Below are 19,907 nucleotides of genomic sequence, written 5' to 3' on the forward strand. Positions count from 1 at the left end.
GAAATAAGATATGTTTATTTTTGTTCATTTATATTGCATTATATTATACTTGCATTCCTCAGTGCAAGCACAATAAATACAAAACACAGTTGCAGCTGGGTAAAAGGAGCAACTTCATAATATATTGAATTTTTTCTCTTCTAAACTCCAATTCCACTACATGCCCAGAAACATATATGTTTTTTTTTTTTTTTTTTTTTGTAATAAAAGTACCTATGCTTTGACTTGTGGTGCCATGCTAATGCAACATAAATGAACAAAGCTGTGGTACTGACCTGGGCAGTTTTATTTTGGCCATTTCTCTCAGGGGTTTTCATGAGTCTGAATACTTGAAATTGACCACCCTATATGTATATTCAGGTAGCAAAATTTATACCATGTGAACAGAGATTGGACAGTTGACAGATGTTACTGTGTGTATGTATAAAATTAAGTGGTGCCCACCCAAGTTTATATATTTTACAGGAAATGGGAAGAAGCCCATTATAGGAATTGGGATTATATGGTGCTGGTATCGACTTGGCCGTTGTTCTTTCGCGTAACTTGTTTTCATTAGAGCATTTTAAAGTATTTTGTAGGTAGATTCCCGGTGTACCTATATTTCAGTAGTGAAATTTCAGTGTTTTTGAGCAGCGCATTGTTATTGAAATTAAGAGAAGCGTCATTTGTAGACTTGAACCATAATATGAAATTGTGGCATAGTGATTTCAAACATGCCAGAATGTTACCAACGAAAGTGGACTGCGAAGCCAATGCGACTTAAATGTACGTAAATTACAAGCGGAGCTATGGTTACACTAGACGCAGTTATTATGAAGTAGTTACGAATTTCATGCTAGATGGCAGCATAAGACGGAATAAATATGCTGCTAAGGGGATGGGGTCGATTATGGAGTATCGATATTGACATCGATCGCGACGAGCCTCTGGAAATCTGGAGGTTAGTTTACGTAAGGTTGTCTTGTTGGGTTTAGGGGAAACTTAAAATTTACGGCTAACGAAGGTGGTCAAAATGGGGGTTGAGAACTGCGATTTGGATTTTATTTTCGTTTCCATAATTTCGTCAATTATTACTCTCTTGTTATAGTGGAATTTATTTCCATTACTTAAAGATGTTCAGTCCAACTAGTCATTGTTTTCATATGGGAAAAAAGTTTCCCAATATTGCACTTTTTGTGATATTTATATTTTATGCTTTATATATAAAGAACAAAAGAAATTGTAGTGGTACTTTAAATTTTGTTCCCAGCGAAACGTCATATAAATTTGTTCAGACCTAGATTCAGCTTCAGCAAGAGTTCTGTTTCTAGGGAGAGGCCCCCCATATTCTGATGTATGTTTGTCTAAGCATTATTTTGTGCCTTTTTTTCCCTCCGTGTTAATGCGTTGTATTGAAGCTGCCAGTTTGCGTGTATACTTTGGTGGAGAATTTATTGTAGGAGTATGTGAAACTATATATACGAGTTAGCGTTTGAATACAGACTACCTGCACACAGGACCACAAAATTTAAAAAAATGTTTGTTGACATAATGGATGTGAACAATGTGAACTGTGTGTTTGTGCGTACGTAATGACTTGCCATTTTCATGTCTTTATATTACCAGCTGTGATATTTTCAGTGTGCCTGTTTTTGTAACAAGTTTTATGTATATTGACAAATTTGTGCCCTGAAACAAATTTTATGTCCATCTTTGTCATGTTGTGCAGGTAGCAGTGCAAAGTACAGAAATAATATATCGGGTACTGACTGAGAATTCGTTTGTGAAATTTTGCTGTATTTTCACAGCAACTGTTAAATAGGTATGCTATTTTCACAGCAACTGTTAAAAAGGCATGTTTTATTTAACACCTATAATCATTTCATAACAATATAAGAAGGTCTCTGACATTTGAAGGTCACGTTTCCTGCACAAAAGTGTGGAATTAATTTTCTGAGATTTGCAAAGAATGGGAGGCTGGATTTCTTCGGATATATGGAGAGCCTTTCTCAGAAACTACTTTTTTGCCTTTGGCCATTTTCAGGTTATAGTAGTAGGTGTTCCCTCAGCAGCAGTTATGAAGAATTCTGTGTTCTAGAATATGGTTCTATGTACTTCCTGAAAATCATCAAAGGTTATGGAGGAATATATTGCTACCACCTTCAGAGTGAAGAGTAGGCCAAGCAAGAAACCAGCATGAAGCTTGCTGTTTTCTGCCTGCTTCATTTGATTCTTGCTTGCCTTACTCAACACTGAAGATGGATGTAGTATGTTACTCTGAAATGTTGGTTGACTTTCACTGAAGTACACAGTATTATGTCCTAGAAGGTAGAATTATTCATTTCAAAGTTTTCTGTGAGGGGGTCCAAAATAGGTTTGATTTCTTGTGTTTGCACAGAGTTTAACTCTACTGTGGACTGACTCTTACCTGTTTCAAAAGATTGAGACTGAAGTCCGTACTGTCTGCATGCATATAAAAAGTCGCTGTAGTGTTAAGGTTCTTTTACTCTTTAGTCTGCATCTGAATGGCAGGACCTCAAAAGATCATCTTGCCATATTTTGTTTGGATGTTTTTTGAGATATTTATTATCCATTCAGATGTTTTGAGAGCCAAGATATTTCTTATCTTAACAGGAACATGTTCTTTCCAGTTGTCAGCTCTTCCAGTTTTGTTGTTAGTTTCCGCATATTTAGGGCATCAAATGACCTCATGAATCAGATGAAAGCTGTGTAAAATTTTGCTTTTAGAAAGTGAAATGGTTCATGTGTGCTGTTTAGGAAGTTTTTCACAGCATGGATAGTACAAGGGCGGTCCAAATTTAAAAGTATAGCACCAAATTACATCATATTTATTGCAGAAAGATCTTTAATAAAGTCAAGAAACACTACATACTAATGTTTGTTTTTCCACATAGTCAACCTTAGCATTCACACATTTATCCCATCGTTTTACAAGTTTAAACTTTCCTTTATGGTAGTGTCCCTTTCCAAGGGATGTGAGGTATTGCACAACTGTTTTTTGTGATACATTTCGGTTCTCAAATCTTTTTCTTGATAAAAAGTTTTTAAATGGCCCAGAGAGGTAGAAATCTGATGGTGCTAGATCAGGACTATGTGGTGGATACTGCAAAACTTCCCGCTTCCTCTTTTGCCACCAGGATGCTGTGTGGGCTGAAATGTGAGAATGTGCTCCATCATGCAAAAGCCTCACTCCAGCGGTTTATTGTGCTGGTCTTTCGTTTAATGGCATCGTGCAATTTTTCGCGAGTTTCACAGTATCTGTCACTGTTGATTGTCATGTTTGGTGGGAGAAATTCACACAGCAGGGGGCCTTCACAATCCCAGAACATGGTTGCCCTCTTTTTTTTTTTTTTTCTTTCTTCTTCTCCCCCCCCCCNCCACAGGTGGCTCCGTTTTGAATTTATTTTTTGTAATGGGTGAAGAGGATGTTTCTGAGTAATGGAATTTCTTTTTGACTCTGGTGTGAACTTGTAAACCTATGTTTCATCTCCCATAATGATGCTTACCACGAATGATTCTCCTTCAACTGGTAATGGCAAAGATTTTCAAGCGAAGCAGCCATTCTTTTGCTTTTGTGGTCCTTGGTGAGCATTTTTTGAACCCAGCAAGCAGACACTTTGTGGAAGTTTAAATCTGAGATGATTTCATGAACATAGGTTTTTGCAATACCCTGCCACTTCAGCAGTTTCATGAACTTTGACCCTGTCACCAAAATGCCTTCCTTCCAATATTTCCTTTATCTTCAGGAACAGAAAAAATTCACTGGTGTCTAGAGCTGGTGAATAGGGAGGGTGTTCCAGCACAGTTATTTGTTTACTAGGTAAAAACTCCCTCGCAGACAGTGCTCTAATTCAAGCTCTGACATTCTCACAGTGGCACACCAAAACACACTCAGGCAATAATGGACGCCACTCAGAAAAAGACTGCCATAGATCAACAACAACACAGCTGTGAAATGCTAATATGCCAATGTCATCAAACCATACTGATGTTTCTGTCCACTGCTACCATGGCGAGTTCGCAAACTTTATTGTCAGACCTCATATAAGGCCTTGATGTGCCCAGTCATAATTCCATTAGTGTGTTCCATCTTTCTGTTTGTTGTCTTCTTCCATTAGTGACTTCCAGTCTTTTGAAAGACAGTTTGTGCTGAGGTACGTGTAAAGAGATGTGGAAAGCCTCTGTCCAATGTTTGGAATACCAGAGAAATAGTTTTCTGAAGTCTTCAGCTGTCTGTGGGGGGTTTGTCTACCATTTTCATGCCCTCTACCGTGATGGCAAATATATGCCGTACCTGTCTCTTCAAATTACTGTAGGTATTGTAAACCTTGTGTACTGCCACCACTATTATTTTCCATACTATCTGGTACTACCTGTCAGACCACATCGTTTCTTTTCCCTTGTCATCTGTCAATATAGTTGCCAACTTCATTAACTTACATTGCTTGAGCTGCAGAATCAGTTTGCCCTTTCTTGATGTGCTTGAGGGCTGTATCCAGCTTCCTTGAGAACTTTGGGAGAGGTGGATTGCCATGTATTCTAGAGGTTTTACATTTACCATGACTGGCAATTGTTTCCTGATGGGGGTTGATGCAGAGGTGATCTTGATTTATTGAGATTTCATTTTGAACTAATATATGAACTAGGATCAGTCATGTTGGAGCCATTGTGGTAGATATATGTTGGATGTCTGGTAGTGGCCAGTCTACTTGATTTGGTCTTCTGACAGTTTATGTTGCCCACAAGTATTACAGGCCTGAGTCTGACAATTCTTTGACCTCATTTAGTGTGTCAGTTATTTTCTCTAGTGGTGTTCAGACTGCATGTGTTTGATTCTCACTGTTAGTAAGTTGGCTGACCTAAGAATAATGTGGAAAATACAAAGCCATAATCTTATTAGGTATAATCGTGCCCCTGTTTGGTCTTCCAGTGCATTGGTTCCTAAACTTTTTTTCTGGTGCCACCATCGAAATCTCCCCCCCCCCCCCAAAAAAAATGATGTGCATCATATACTGTTTTACAGTAATTGTAATCGGAGAAATGGGGGGGGGCTGTGGTAAATGAAAATATACATATATGATGTTTATTTCATGTTAATTTTGATCTTGAATTTCCATGTGCCCTTCCAAGGAAATACTGCTGTTATTGCCTGTGCTAACCATAGAAACTGATGGCATGCAAAATGACTGACAGTTCTTAATTATTGGGAAGGGTGAGCCTGCATGTTTGAAACTAAGTAACTCATCTTTGGTTGAATCATTGATACAGTATCACCATGTTCACCCTGTACCATGGAGTTAGTTATATACATTAGAGGAAGTTAATAGGTCATTGGTTGTCTGGGATTTTTCTACTGTTATAGAACCAGAGGATACATAATCTCCTTCAGAGAAGTCCACCATAGTATGCATGTTTTGGTCCTATTTGAGGCAGTTTACATCTTGCCATTCATTTAAGATTAATTTTAATATTGTTATCTTCTGTGTCTTTGCTTCCCAAGGGACCTCCTTCCAAGGGGTTTTCCAGCAAATTTTTGTATTTTTCATGTTTCCACCAAATGTGCATCTCAATGCCCTTGAATCACTCAGCCTAATATTGCAAAATGAAAAATCATGCTCATCAAGCTCATGCAGTCTTTTGATTCTGCTGTTCTCATTTGCAGGTCCAAATATTCTCGGCACATTGTTTTCGGGCACTTCACCTGTTGCTCTTCCTTCACAATGAAAGACACGTTTCAGAACCATTTAAAATGACAGGTAAAATTATGGTGTTTAATGTTTTTACATTTTGTGCATAAAGTACATGGGGAGATTGTGTCTGTATTTTCTTCTGTACACTGCTCACAATATTTTAATTTAATTGGTATAGTGGGGGAGGGGTATTATCTGCACATACGTTATTAGGAGATTTTTATATATGTATTTTTTTGTGTGTTTTCTGTAGCCCTAGTTTTACAGGAATCTGAGTTCATGAATTTATAAAAGGCTCATTGTATAAAGAATTGGTACAGAAATAAAATATGGGTGTTATTAACACCTGTCACTAACAGTTTCTTATGCCAAGCCATAGCTCAAGCGGTTAGTCGCTGGCTTCCCACCGCGGCGGCCTGGGTTCGATCCCAGGTTTGGTCAAGTGGGATTTGTGGTGGACAAAGTGGCGCTGGGGCAGGTTTTCTCTGAGTACTTCGGTTTCCCCTGCCAATCTTCATTCCACTAATTACTCCACAATCACCCTCACCTATCATCTGGGGCTGGTACAATAGGCCAGAAGTGGCCACAGTACAAGGGACTTAGTCCCACCACAGTAGCAATAAAAAAAAAACAGTTTCTTAGCTGTGTGATAACTCACTTAACAGTATAGTTGTAATTTCAATGAATGAATACACCTTTCCACCGTTGTGTGTAAAGTAAATGTGAAAATAGAATGAATATTGAAAGAAAGCTGTTATTTAATTTTCTGTGGCATCATAGCCAGGGCATCCTCTGCTTTATGGATTCTCTAAGTCTGTACTAAGATGAGTGGTAACAATACTTGGATTCAGTCATCACAAAGCTTGTAATGCCACAGGACAAGCATCTGTGCCCTAAGCCACATTCAAAACACTCACAGTGATTGTCAGTTTGAGGAGCTCATTTCACTTCCACCTCGTGCATGATCACGTATTCTTCACCAGGTTTTGTGCGTGTAGATGATGGAACAGCATTAATCTTCTTTAAACATTTTCAAAAACAATGCCAGCATAGAGTTCACATTATATTTTTGATAGAGTTTTTAATGAAGAAAACTATTTGATGGTGTTGTATAATCTGGGAGTCTTGGACTCGTTGTCACACTAACCAAATCAGGTTCAGTCAAACTGAATCGAATCTGATTCATTGCACATATGATGCTGCAAAGGTGGATACTCAGTTTCATTTGACTTGACTCATCCAGTGTGACAAAGGGATGCAGGAATACTAGGTATGTGTGTAAGCGGTGGGCCATAAAATCCAGCCCTTGCACTGTGACCTTCAGTGATCTGTTTGCAGGAATACTGAGCAAAACAAATTGATTGCCTTTGCAGCATGTTAATGAGTCTAACAGAGGTTAGATTTGAGTGGGCCCGATTCTGTTAGTGTTCCAGCAAATTGATTCAGCAAATGTGAACTGTAATGAAATTAGCGTGACAGATATCAGTACATCTTATATTAAGTTAATCCCAAATGTGTGAAGTGCTTTGTGGGATGAGCATACAGAGTGATTCCCCTCTGTGTATTCATGAAATGTGAAGATTGGATGAAACAGTGTTTATTACTTTTGGTACATTTTGTTATAACAAAATCATGTATGATTTTTCTAGTGGCAGTCCTATATTTGTTGTCATTTTTTTATATTGTGATTCAATTTTGTCTTCTGTAATTCATTGAACTGTTATGCAATTTAAAAACCAAACTATAATTTATATATGCATTATTATCATTGCTCTTAAAATTGTAATATGAACTCCATGCATTTCTTCTGTTTTTTCACGCCCATTAGCTATATATTGTCGTATTATTCTTGTCTCGTAACATGGAAGCTATGAAGTTTGTATCTACATTGACTGACAGGGGTATGAATCTTTTTGTGTGCTGTGAAGTATCGTGGCATGACCTCTAATATTTTTTTTAAAAAGCTCTGTTAAGTGGCCTTTACTTTGTTGGATCTCACATTATTCAGTGTGATTTGCCTCCAGACGTTCAGGGAATAGAAGGATAGGTACTTGATTTCAGACATCCCACGTTTAGAATATGTTTGAATACCAGTTTTCATTTTGGGATTTATTTAATTTTATCCAACCACCTGCCTGTTCTAGTTATGTACATTTTAGCTAAAAGATAATGTGGCACTATAAAAGATAGAAGAATCATGTTGCCCAATTGTAGCATGTTCTTTGTAAATAAAATAGAGTGCTTCATCTTTTGCAAGCATCTAGTCATACTAAATGTATAGTAAATGGTAAAATAAATCCAGATTTAAATTGGTATTTGTGTGTCTGTCCAGGTCCATAAAGTTAGGTCAGGTTAGCATTTTCCTTAGTATGTGCATTCTTCTAGAAAATTGATTTTCAGTTAGTGCATCAATTTCTAGCACTGTTATAAACACACTTATCAAGAGTTGCTTGTAGTAGACCATGAATGAGCATTCTACCATATTGTCACAGATTAATAATCATTAATGTCCATAACTGAAATACAAGTAAAATCCATTCTCCATAAAACCACCTGTCCATGACCCCCAAGTGAGGTCTCCTGCAGGCTGTATTTATTCATACCATCTATTTTTGTCTTTTCTTTAGGGTGGTAATCAACATAAAAGCTTCTCTTATACATTCCTTGAACAGACTACCGAACAGTTTATTTATTTATTTTACATTGATCCAGTAGTTCTCTCTCTGTCTCTCTCTGGCAGTCTGTCTCATACCTTTTTGTGCCATTTACATCAGTGGTTCTCAACTGATGGAGCACCCCACAGAGCGGCATATAAGAATCCAAGGGGGGGATGTGAGAGCCTATGAAAGTAAGAGTAAAGCTATCCCTGTATCAGGCCGTGAAGGCCCATAGGGTTGTGAGAGGTTGAGGCTCCCACATTATCTACACAGTCTGCTCAAAGATGGCGGTAAGGTTGTCAGCCTTACGCGCTGGCCGTGCTTTACTCCCCAGGAAAATTATTTAATTAATTTGTGGTACTCATTTCTGTTAGAGGCTGAGTAAACCCCCGGGCCTACTGCGGCTGGAAGAATTAGGTCAACTGAAAAAATCCAATGACCTCATAGGGACTTGAACCTGCGACCTTCCGGCTTGTAGCATAGCTTGACTTTGTAATATTTTAGCCCTAAATATGCACAAAATTGTGGTTTTATACACTTCCTTAATGGAATTCTGTTATTTGGTATCTTTTCTGTGTGTTCTTGGAATGTGTATGTAATCTAAGATCCTTTCATTTACAAGGTGTGTCCCAAAAGTCATGAAATATATATATATGTATTTTTTAAATTTATTGATGATATCAGTACAAAGTGTTAATATTCTTCAAAGTACTGTCCATGAGCATCTACACATTTTTTCCACTGACTCTCACATGCCCAGTACGCCCCCTCAAAGGCCTCGACGGGAACCTCATTTAAAGCTGTTGTCATGGCCGCTTGAACAGCCTGAATGCTTTCAAAACGGTGTAATAACACAGTCTAGTTAGTTAGTTATTTGAAGAGGGTGGGTTTCCCCATGCACTTAGACCTATAATTGGTCCATTGTGCTTCCCTCTATGATTTCTACCAGTCTCTATATCCTACCGGTATTGGTACTTACCATCAGTCCCGCCCAGCCAGCGAGACCGGCTCTATTGGCTGAGAGGTATCTATAATGCTTCCCCCATCTATCAGAGGTATTAGAGACTGCTGTTGAGCGGGAAACGTCCGCAATTTGGCTCTGTGACCTCCTTAGGCAATATGAGGTTCTTTTACGTGCCATAAAGCTACGACACGGGACCCACGGCTTAAAGTCCCTCCTGGATGACTTGTTCCCTGAATTTTTCCGCCCTTAAAAATTCGACGACCTCCACCGAGTATTTGAACCCGCGTACTACAAGTCATGAGGTGGGAACATTACCTCTAGACTATGGAGGCCGCTTATAACACAGTCTAAATAATGAGGTTCAATTTCCACACGTTCCTTCAATTCACTCGTGATCAACGCTCGATTGGCCTTTTGCTCATCCGTCAAAAATTTGGGGTCCGGCTTGGCGCACACCTTTCACATGTTCAATTCGTCCATAACGATGCGATGCACAACGGTTTTTGGAATGTTCAGAGTGTCGGCTAACAACCGGACAGTCATTCTACGGTCAGTATTCAACAAGTCACGCACACGAGTCACATTTTCATCAGTTTTACTTGTTGATGGCCGTCCAGAGCGGGGGTCATCTTCCACTCCTTCCTGGCCCACCTTAAATTCCTTCACCCACCTTGAAACTTGCACATATGATAGAGCAGACTCCCTGTAGGCTTGCTTAAGCAGTTCATGAGTTTTGGCAGCTTTTTTGTTGAGCTTTGTGCAGAACCTGACTGCCCAACGTTGTTCGAAAGTATCCGCCACCACGCGCCGTGAGATGGTCACAAAACACAGGTGCACTAAATCAGCGATACTGATGCCTCCGATGCTCGAGCAGACTGACCTTGGGTGCGCTGTGAAGCTGAAGGCCTCCCCCCCACCAACCCAACCGATTCCAGCGCGCTGCGACCAGTAGGAGTGTGGGAAAGAAATATATGTCATGACTTTTGGGACACACCTTGTATATTGCCACTGCAGATTTTGTGTAATGTCAGTTAAAAATATGCATTCCTGCTGTGGAAATTTGCATCTTTATGTTCTCTGCCAAGAGTCCATACTGGCACTGCCATTGCTTTATTGATTTTGACTTTCCTTTATTTTTTTTGCTGTTTTTTAAGATTGTGAGTATTGTTCCATTCATCTTTTGAAACTATAATTGTGTTATCAGTGTCCATATTTCCTAATATGAAACATAATCTGGATACATGAAATTGTTAACTTGGTCAGTTTTTCTGTCTAAAGTTACAATTTTGAATCCCATATGTTGTGTCCATCTGAGTGTCATTGTCTTCATTTTCTGAATTTTCAGTTTTAAAATTGCGTTCTTTTCGTGTAACAGATAAGTTGCTCTTTGTAAATTATCTTCAGAGTTTTCAAAGAAAACATATTCATTCACAAATAAAAGACAATTTTATGTCATCTCACTGACTAAAATTATCATTCTTGTGCCATCTTATAACGTTTTTGCTGATAAAAACATCAAAAAGAATGGGTGAAAGAGGGCGCCAGTGTGCCAGTCCTATGTTTATTTCTTCCAACTTTTTGCCAAGCAAGCAAGTCAAGTGGAAACTCATCTGACTTGTGAAGAAAGTCGTCTTCTGGGTTTAGGCGCCGTGTATTCTTCGTTTTGGCCGACGTTTCGGAGGATCGTATCGCCTCCATCTTCAGAGCAGTTGAATGGCTTGGAATGCAGAGAGCAGTAGCTGTAGTGACAGGAAGTGCAGTATCACTACAGCTACTGCTCTCTGCATTCCAAGCCATTCAACTGCTCTGAAGATGGAGGCGATACGATCCTCCGAAACGTCGGCCAAAACGAAGAATACACGGCGCCTAAACCCAGAAGACAACTTTCTTCATAGTCATCGCTGTGAAAACCTCAAAAACTACATCATCTGACTTGTGTTTAGGAAGTTCCTGGTTTGAACTTTGGTGAGGATGCACCTGCTATCCTGGCACAGATTTTTATGGTTTTCCTCAGCCCCTCCAGACTAATTCTGGGATAGTACCTTTAATTAGGCTACAACTGCTTCTATCCATATTCTTTCCAATTTTTTTAATTATCATATCATTCACCACTGTATAATCTGCATACATCACTGGATTATTAAATAAACACAAATACATTTTAAAGTTTCCAGGTTTGATGTTTTATATCTGCTGGTTTTTGAAAGTATGTTTGTGTAGGATCTGTATTACTTCTGTGTGATTTTTGGATAGCTCTTTTCATAAGAATTGCCCATAATTTCTTTCAGCTTGCATTGTCAGAAGCCTTGTCATAACCTTCAAACAGTAGGAGACTATTCAGATAATACTCTCTTCTTTCATTTTTGTTTGATGAAAATACATTGCATCTGGAACTGAATACAGCAAAAAGGATATTGAATAGTTTTATTGTTATTTAGGATCTCACATGAATTTGATGTGGATATATGCATTAGACTTATACATTTTAGTTTGTTTTCAATATTTATTGATGCTTTCTGTTTCAGGAGAAACTCAGTTTTTTGATATAATGACATATCTTCAAGGGAAAAAAAAATTGGAAGATTTTATATGAATATGCTTCAGTCATTCAAGCCAAAAGGCATTTTCAGTGTGAAATTAACAAACAGCAACATGCTATACAAAGGTGTGGGCGATCAGTTTGAGGTTAGAAGACCTGTCCTGAAGGGGAAACTGGAATGCCAATAAAGTCAAATGAAAGGGTGAATGCTGTTAGGGAAGTATTTACTGACAGTCCTGAAAGTCAGTCAGGAAAACATCATTTGAGTTAAACTTTCTGAAAAGCTCTGTTCATGATATCCTTCAAGAACTGAGGTTCTGAAGTTATAAAATGAAAACAGTTCACACTATATAGAAAGACTGATACCTCCTCTATCGAAAAGGATGGTGCATTTTGAAATGTACATGTGTAGGAGAGAATAAAAATCTTGTAAAATTTAAGGTTTCACGGCAGTGAGTATGAAGAAAGCAGTCTTCTGGGATTTGGCACCTTTTAGATATTGTGTTAACCAACGTTTTGGAGGAACGTATCACCTCCACCTTCAAGGTAGAAGAAAAAAGAAGAAAATCCACAAGTGAAGAATCAGTGTGAGTAGGTGCTATTAGCTATTTTTCTTCTACCCTGAAGATGGAGGCGATACGTTCCTCTGAAACATCGGTTAACACAATATCTACATGGCGCCACATCCCAGAAGACTGCTTTCTTCAATAAAAATCTTGATTATAGATCTCAAGGAGACTGAAACCAGAAATGACTGTGCTGGTGAAGACCAGCAGCAACTTAACTGATTGACCAACTGAACTTAGTGAAGACAGATCTGAAATTCCACTGTAGCCCAGTAAGTTGAAGGCAGCAAAAGATGTGGGGGGGGGTTATAACTGGGCCAACCTGTTCCTGGAGGATACAGGGACCTGGCCCTCCAAGTTGTGGGAGTTGCAACTTTGAGACATTAAATTATGGTCATGAGTGATGCAGGACTCATACCCAAGAATAACTGCATTAGTGAGGGCCAGCAGCAATTGTAAATGACAGACCCATCCCGTCATCAAAGAGGGGGCCCAGATGGGGCTTGGCACCATAACAGACTGGCTGACTGACTGGCAGTCATGACATAACTTTGACTTTGAAGTTAGTTTGTTGAGAGTTGACAGTTGTGAGATGGTAGCCAACTGGCAGTGACATAAGCATGAGAGTTGAAGGTTATCCATTGCTGGGAATTGTAACTAAGCAGTGACTGGTGAAGATTATAACAGACAGAAACAGTCTGTGCTATAGTGATTTGTTAAGTGTAGATTAGTGGTAGTGTTATAATTGTTTGTCATTACGAGTTATAAGCCTTCAGTATATCCAGTTACCTGTCAGAACACTGTGCCTAGTCCCTAATGTGACAGCAGGTGTCAAGTGAGATTAATTGGATCAGATTGAAGACTTTGTTAGACTGCTGTATTGCCATACTATGAAAATGGAACAGGTGATGGAATTCCTGCTGGCCCAGATGGGTTCCTGTCTGTAAGAAATGAAATCCCATCAAGAAGAGGTGGGAGCCAGCCAAGAACAGATGAGTGCCAAAATGAAAACCAACTTAGAAGAAACGAAAGCCAGTTGTGAAATGATGAAGGCCCATCAAGATAAGAGACAGGTCACAGTGAGCACCAGCCAAGGATTAATGGAGGCCGGTCAAGAAAAGAAAGAGGCACTGTTAGAGAACTATACCTGGGCACCATGCACAGAAGTCATGCACATTCTTACTACCCTACAGGACCAGGCTAGTTCTACACAGAGTCCCTAAAGGAGGGACATGAGGAGACAGGGCAACTGAGGATGAATTTGGAACCAACATTGGGCCCTAGGATGCCTAAAATCAACCGAAAAGACAGATCCAAGATGATGGTGAGCCTGTGTAGGTGGGTACTACTGCCATTGAGCAGTCAACCCACTCTGCATTTTCTTCATTACATGAGGACCACATTCACAGGGGCCCACTCAAGGCATTCAGCAATGGGATAAGACACTGAGGCATAAAATAGCAGTTACTTCTGGGAAGTGAGAAAACAGTCAACAAGGCAAGCCATCAAGCTGAAGGCCCATGTTCCTAGCAGCCAGACCCTGGAAAAAAAGTGTCAGGACATTGTGGAGGAGCCAGGCCCCACCCAAATAAAAGAAGAGACTACCGATGGCTTATGTGCTAGTGCTGTAGGAGCACCAGCCACCTTTGAAAGCTGTCTCCCCACAAACCAGAACGAGAAATGGCAGTACGCCCTGGGGCTACTTGAGATGGGCAGCTGTAAGGAGGGAGCAATCTGACATGATTAAACTTGTTTGCATGGTAACGGCTGGGTAAACATATTTCCAAGGCAACAGGCATACATGCAGAAGTGGAAGAATTGTTGGGGGAGGGGGTTGTTTTGTGTGTGGTCTTTGTCAAGGCTATATAGTGAGGGCCAGCAATGACAGACCCATCCATCCTGTGTAGAGGTAGATTCAAATACCTCCACCGTAGCCCTGCAAGTCATAGAAGGCAATGAAAATGGTGGATATAAATACAGGGACGTGACCCTCTAGGTTGAGGGAGTGTTGACTCTTGGACAGTAAAATATGATCACGAGTTCTGCAGGACTCTGACTCGAGAATGACTGCGCTGGCTAGGGCCAGCAGCAGTTGTAAATGACAGACCTGTCCTCTCATCTGAAAGGGTGCCCCATGTCAGTAAACCCCACAGCTGTCTAACAGTAACAAAAATCTGGTCTTACACTAAGATTGACTGACTGACCATCAGTTGTAACTTCACTTTAACAGACCAATCCTCACATTAGAGAGGGAGATCCACAGCTGTCTGACAGTAACAAAAATCTGGTCTTGGGCTCAAGATGGATTCTTGACACCAAGACAGACTGGCCGATTGACCATTGGTTGAAACATAAATTTGTCTTGATTTGACTTCGACTTTATAGCAACTTAGCAGTCAGTCGATTGTCAACCATTGAGAGAGTTAATTGTGAACTAGTAGCCAGCCAGCAATGACATAAGCATGAGAACAGAAGAATCTCCATTGTTGGGAACCAAAACCAAGTAATGACTAATGAAGACTGTGAGAGATGGAGGCATCTTGTGCTAGTAATTTGTTAAGTGTGTAGTGGTATTGTTATATGAGTTATGAACCATCAGTAAATTCAGTTAGCGGTCCAAACCCCATGCCTGGTTACTAGCATGAGACAATGTTTCTTTTAGTTAGTTACTATAGGATTCTGACGATGGTGTATAACACAGAAATATCGGGTTTTCAGACTTTATCCATTGTCCTTGTTTTCAAGATAACTAAGAAAAACACGACGTTTCGGAAACTGGATCTGTTTCCGTCCTCAGGTTTTTCTTAGTTATCTTAAAATCCATGACGGTGGATAAAGTCCGAAAACCCAATATCTCTGAATGTTTCTTCTATCAAAACTCATTTTTAATGATGAGGCAATATTTAATTTAACAGGCAGGATTAAATCATTGCAGTAATAGGATATGGAAAGAAGAAAATTTGAATGAATTGTGGGGATAAAAGAGAGATTCACTTAAAGTAAATATTTGATGTGCGTATCACGTTCACAAACCTGTGGACTGGTAGGTTGGTGAATTAACCATCAGCAGCATTTTGTACCTTGAGATTTTAAAAAGTAAAATCTGCAGCAGCAAACCAAGGGACCCTGGAGAACTCAGCATTACGTTGCTGATGCTGTGACTTTAATCCCTCCAGCTGCGTTGAACAGTTTTGTCTCAGAGTTCGAAGGCCGGGTTAGATGGATCGTAGTAAATAATGGACAGCATGTAAACATTTATCAGTAATTGTAGAATATGTAATAACAATAAAACTATTCAGAATTCATTTTAGCTTGTATATTTACTCACAATCTAATATTGATTGATCTCTCCAAAATTCAGCCTTTTCTACTAATAGGTTGGTATGTGCTGTTATCAATATTTTTCACGTATTTTATGTCCTGAATTCACTTGAATACTGCCTCTATAAATACTACAGTTGCTGCTTTCATCCCTATTAAAAACAGATTTAACAAGTACTATATTGCACTCTTTTCCCTGTCATTAAACATATTTTCAATAAATTTAAAAATTTGTATAGCAAATTTGGGACGTACTTGAAGGTTTCAGTATATTTATATTGTCATGTCCAGAAGATTTTATGTTTTGGAAGATCTTAAGGATTTCCATGATTTCTTCCATAGGATACGGATCTGTGCCTTCTTGTATTTATATTGGTGATCGTTCTCTTTATGAGTTCATTCTTCAGTCAGCAATTATTGTTTCTGATATTTGGTTTATATCACTTGTCTCTTTCTCATCCTTATTCAGTTCTTTCAGAATTCTATAGCCATATACAGTTTTCCATTTCCTAGCTTTCTGTAGGTATTCTCTTAATTTTTTGTTCTGCTATATTTCTTTTAGTCACAGCCCTTCTGAGATTCTCCAGAATTTATTTCTATGTGCTTCAAGATTTTTTTACCTTTTATTAGTTCTGTTGTTCATTCTAAATGCCCATTTCTTTTATGTTCTTACCTTTTTACTGTTGCTTCATTAGTGTATTTTTAAAATTATATTTATTTTCTGATGTTATTGCTCATGGGTCTCTTCAAAACAGCTTCTTCTCTTGCAGAAAGAAAATGTTTATTACTTTTGTCTTTCAGCATTAAGCACTTATTTATTTGAATGTATTTGGTTTTGTGCTTTCTCTGTTTTGCTGGCAGTAATATCCCTTTTTCAACTAATCAGTGATCTCGGTGTAAAAAACTGCTTTTATAAACATACATCTTTTATACCTGATGGTGTTTTCTTGTTTGTCATACTTGTTATGCTATCCTTTGCTGTCCAAGTACATTTTGAATGTCTTAATTTATTCATTATTTTTAGTTCATTATATATCATGAATTCTATTAATTGTTTACCATTGTAATTAATTGTTGGCTCAGTGTTGGTTTCAGCTTCTCATTGGGTTAGTTGATTGTCAGATATGGCATTCATAGCTCCTACTAAAATTTTGCATCAGCAGATGTTTCTACTGAATTTAATGACTTGTTTGTGTTGCTGTTTATAGAACTGTGATCTATCAACTTTTCTCCTCTGCCAGCCTATGGGCACCTATTATTATTATTGTATAATGCCTGTTAATTTAATGTTGCAAGATGATAATCCATTCATCCACAAATTATAGCTGTGAAATATGTTTTGCCAACCTTTTATTAAATTGGCTTGTCCTGCCACTTCCTGTTTTTCTTGAGGAATACCTAAAAATGTTGAAATAATGTTCTATTTATTCTGTTCAAGTTCCCATTTATACTCCTATATCTACAAACTGGCAGCCAATTCTTCCACTAAGCATTGTATTTTGTTTACTGCTCCTGTAACATTCCACGTCTTGTAACCATATTAATTCCTTCATTCTTCCTAATCACTGATCCCTTGAGTCTGAATAATAAAATCATCCCTAATAGCATTACTGTTGCTGTGCTGGGAATGTCTAGTGTCATCTTTCTGTTTCCAGACTGGTAGGTGTGTGTGCGCGCACGTGAGAAGGGGGGGGAGTTCTTTCTGTGGGAAGTGTGCCTTTACTGTTGCTATTGGAGTTGCTTTATCTGTTCTGGCACACTCTTTATGTAGCTGCTTATGTTCAGCCAGTCCAGCAAGGGCTGTGTCCCACCAGTAGCTGCAGCACACTGGTATGACTTTGCTTCATTGTTGCTTGCAGTCCTCTACATCACAAAAAGGTTCTGTCCCTATGATGGGGGGGCTGTGTAGAAAGTACAGAAACAAATTGTGAAAAATGCAACTGTGAACTATGCTTCACTTGAGGTATATACAAGAATAATTATGTGGTAAGATGAAATGTGATATGTGAGGCTAAATAATAGTGAATGATTTTTACTTGTATTTTGAAAGAATTAGAATGAGAAATACATTAGACATTCCTGTCTCACATTTTGAAAGTTCCAAGTTTGGATCTTGGTCTAGAGACTGTCTGTCCTGATTGTGATGTGTGTGGTTTTCTTACAGACTGATGCTGAGATACTAACTTAAAATAAGCTGTAATGTTCTCCGTCCATATCTTTTCTAATTCATTATTTACATTCATCTTGTGTTTTGTCATTATTATCGTACACAAATTACAGAGTGTTGTGAAGTAAGCTAAGATACATTCAGTTCCTGAACCCTTATGCAATTTTGCTGATACTGTGTATAGGTGATGTAAACTATCAATAAGAATTTTTCCTGTGAAAGAACAATATTAGATACTCACCGTACTTTAATAAATCACATCTTTTTAACATATTTTATTTTCTTGCTTCTCCACTGTGATTGGATGCTTTAAACCAGGTTTTGAGCTTCACAAGTATGATATTTATTTTTAAAGTTACGAGTCTTACAGTAAGGTTAATATTTGTTATTATGTGCCTATTTCCTACATCATTAACAATTTGTTGGTAATTATGAGACATTGAAATACGCTTCTTCCCTTTATTTAAGGGATATCAAAGTTATATAACCAAACTACCTCAAATATGTTAAAAATGGGAGCAGTTCAATTTGTCTAAGGGTAATTAGATAATTGTTTGTGTTTATTAAAACTGTAAGATTTTTACAAGAGCATTATTTTGTGTAAAAGAAATATGCATACATAAAAAAGGCTGTGAACAAGTATATAAAGAGAATCTAAAGATAACCAACAGGTCTGTGTGATTATAATATTGGATCTTAATAGTATGCATCCTGTTGTGTGCCATATATAGGATATATATAATGTGTATAATGGGGGCAGTGTACACAACAATATACCTGAAAAATAAAATAGACACTATCGTATTGACATTTGTTTTATTTTGCTGTTGGAGCTACATGTTTCGGCCCTTATATTGGGCCATCATCAGGTGTACAATGATACTAGTCCTAGTTCTTGAATTACATCTAATTTCAATATGGATCCATATTGTGTTCTTTTGAGTTTTAAATGCATAAATTGAATTTGAAGGGGTGGGGATATTTGGTGTGTGTGTGTGTTTTTATTAGAATATCGAATATGGGATTATGCATATTGGTAAATGTATCGTTCAAATGTAGACCTTTCTTCATTATGTCGTGTATATGATATATTTCTAATGTGTTAATTTTGGGTCCCTTTTGAAACTTGAAAAGGTCTTGAAGACCGAAATTTGGTTTTTGGGTAGGACGTACCAACTTAAAGACGCTATAACAAATATATCAAATGATAATATGTATATTAAATAATAAATGTGAATACAATGTAAGTCCCTGGAGGTAATAGGCCTCTGACAATCAACCAGTCACAATCGTACAGACCAGGAGAAGAGTGAATCGACTGAACAGTTCAAGCTCCCGCAACAGAATGGAACACTCACGGTGGACCTCAGCTGATGGGAACCAGGAAGTGGAACGTTGGAAGGGGGAAGGTAGTAAGAAAGGGGGGACATAATGCAGACACGGCGTTACACTTTCCTTCTGTATGTACTATTTTCATGTTCTGGTCCATTGTATCATATGTATGTACAGTTTCCAAAATGTGTAGTGCAAATTTGGAATTTTGTTTATTAGTCCTGATAGCAATTATATGTTCTCTGTGGCAGACACTGAATGTGCGTCCTGTCTGTCTGATATATTTGAATGGACATTCACCACATTGTAGCTGGTATATACCACTCAGGTTATATACGTCTCCTGGTATTCCTTCAGGCTTCAATGATGTTTAATTGTATTAGTCATCTTATAAGCAAGTTTAAGGTTTGTATTCCGAAATAAGTTAGTAATGTTTGTAGTTTCTGAGCCAATATATGTGAAGGTGGCCCATTTTGTTTTATCTTTATATGCAGTTAATGCTGTTTGTGTAAGTTTTATCGGGGTTTAATTTTTATATTGGAAATTTGTGGGCGGCCCAGTATAAGGACCGAAACATGTAGTGTTAACAGCGAAATAAAACAGATATTGATATGATAGTGTCTATTTTTCAGGATTATCGTTGTGTAGACTGCCCCCATTATACACATTAT

The 19,907-nt window shown here is 38.3% G+C and overlaps 1 long non-coding RNA gene across 2 annotated transcripts; it reads left to right on the plus strand.

Annotated features, from left to right (window-relative positions):
• Window positions 1-946: 946 nt before the first annotated feature.
• Window positions 947-17,930, plus strand: LOC111866622. 2 transcript variants are annotated; one of them, XR_002843179.2, is made up of 4 exons: window positions 947-1,564; window positions 1,709-1,801; window positions 5,663-5,756; window positions 17,393-17,930. It is a non-coding gene; the product is annotated as an uncharacterized LOC111866622 (long non-coding RNA). The 2 variants fall into 2 exon arrangements; XR_002843178.2 differs by having other exon boundaries at window positions 947-1,801.
• Window positions 17,931-19,907: the final 1,977 nt, after the last annotated feature.

Source organism: Cryptotermes secundus, unplaced genomic scaffold (assembly GCF_002891405.2).
Source record: "Cryptotermes secundus unplaced genomic scaffold, Csec_1.0 scaffold967, whole genome shotgun sequence".
Taxonomy (NCBI): Eukaryota; Metazoa; Arthropoda; class Insecta; order Blattodea; family Kalotermitidae; genus Cryptotermes; species Cryptotermes secundus.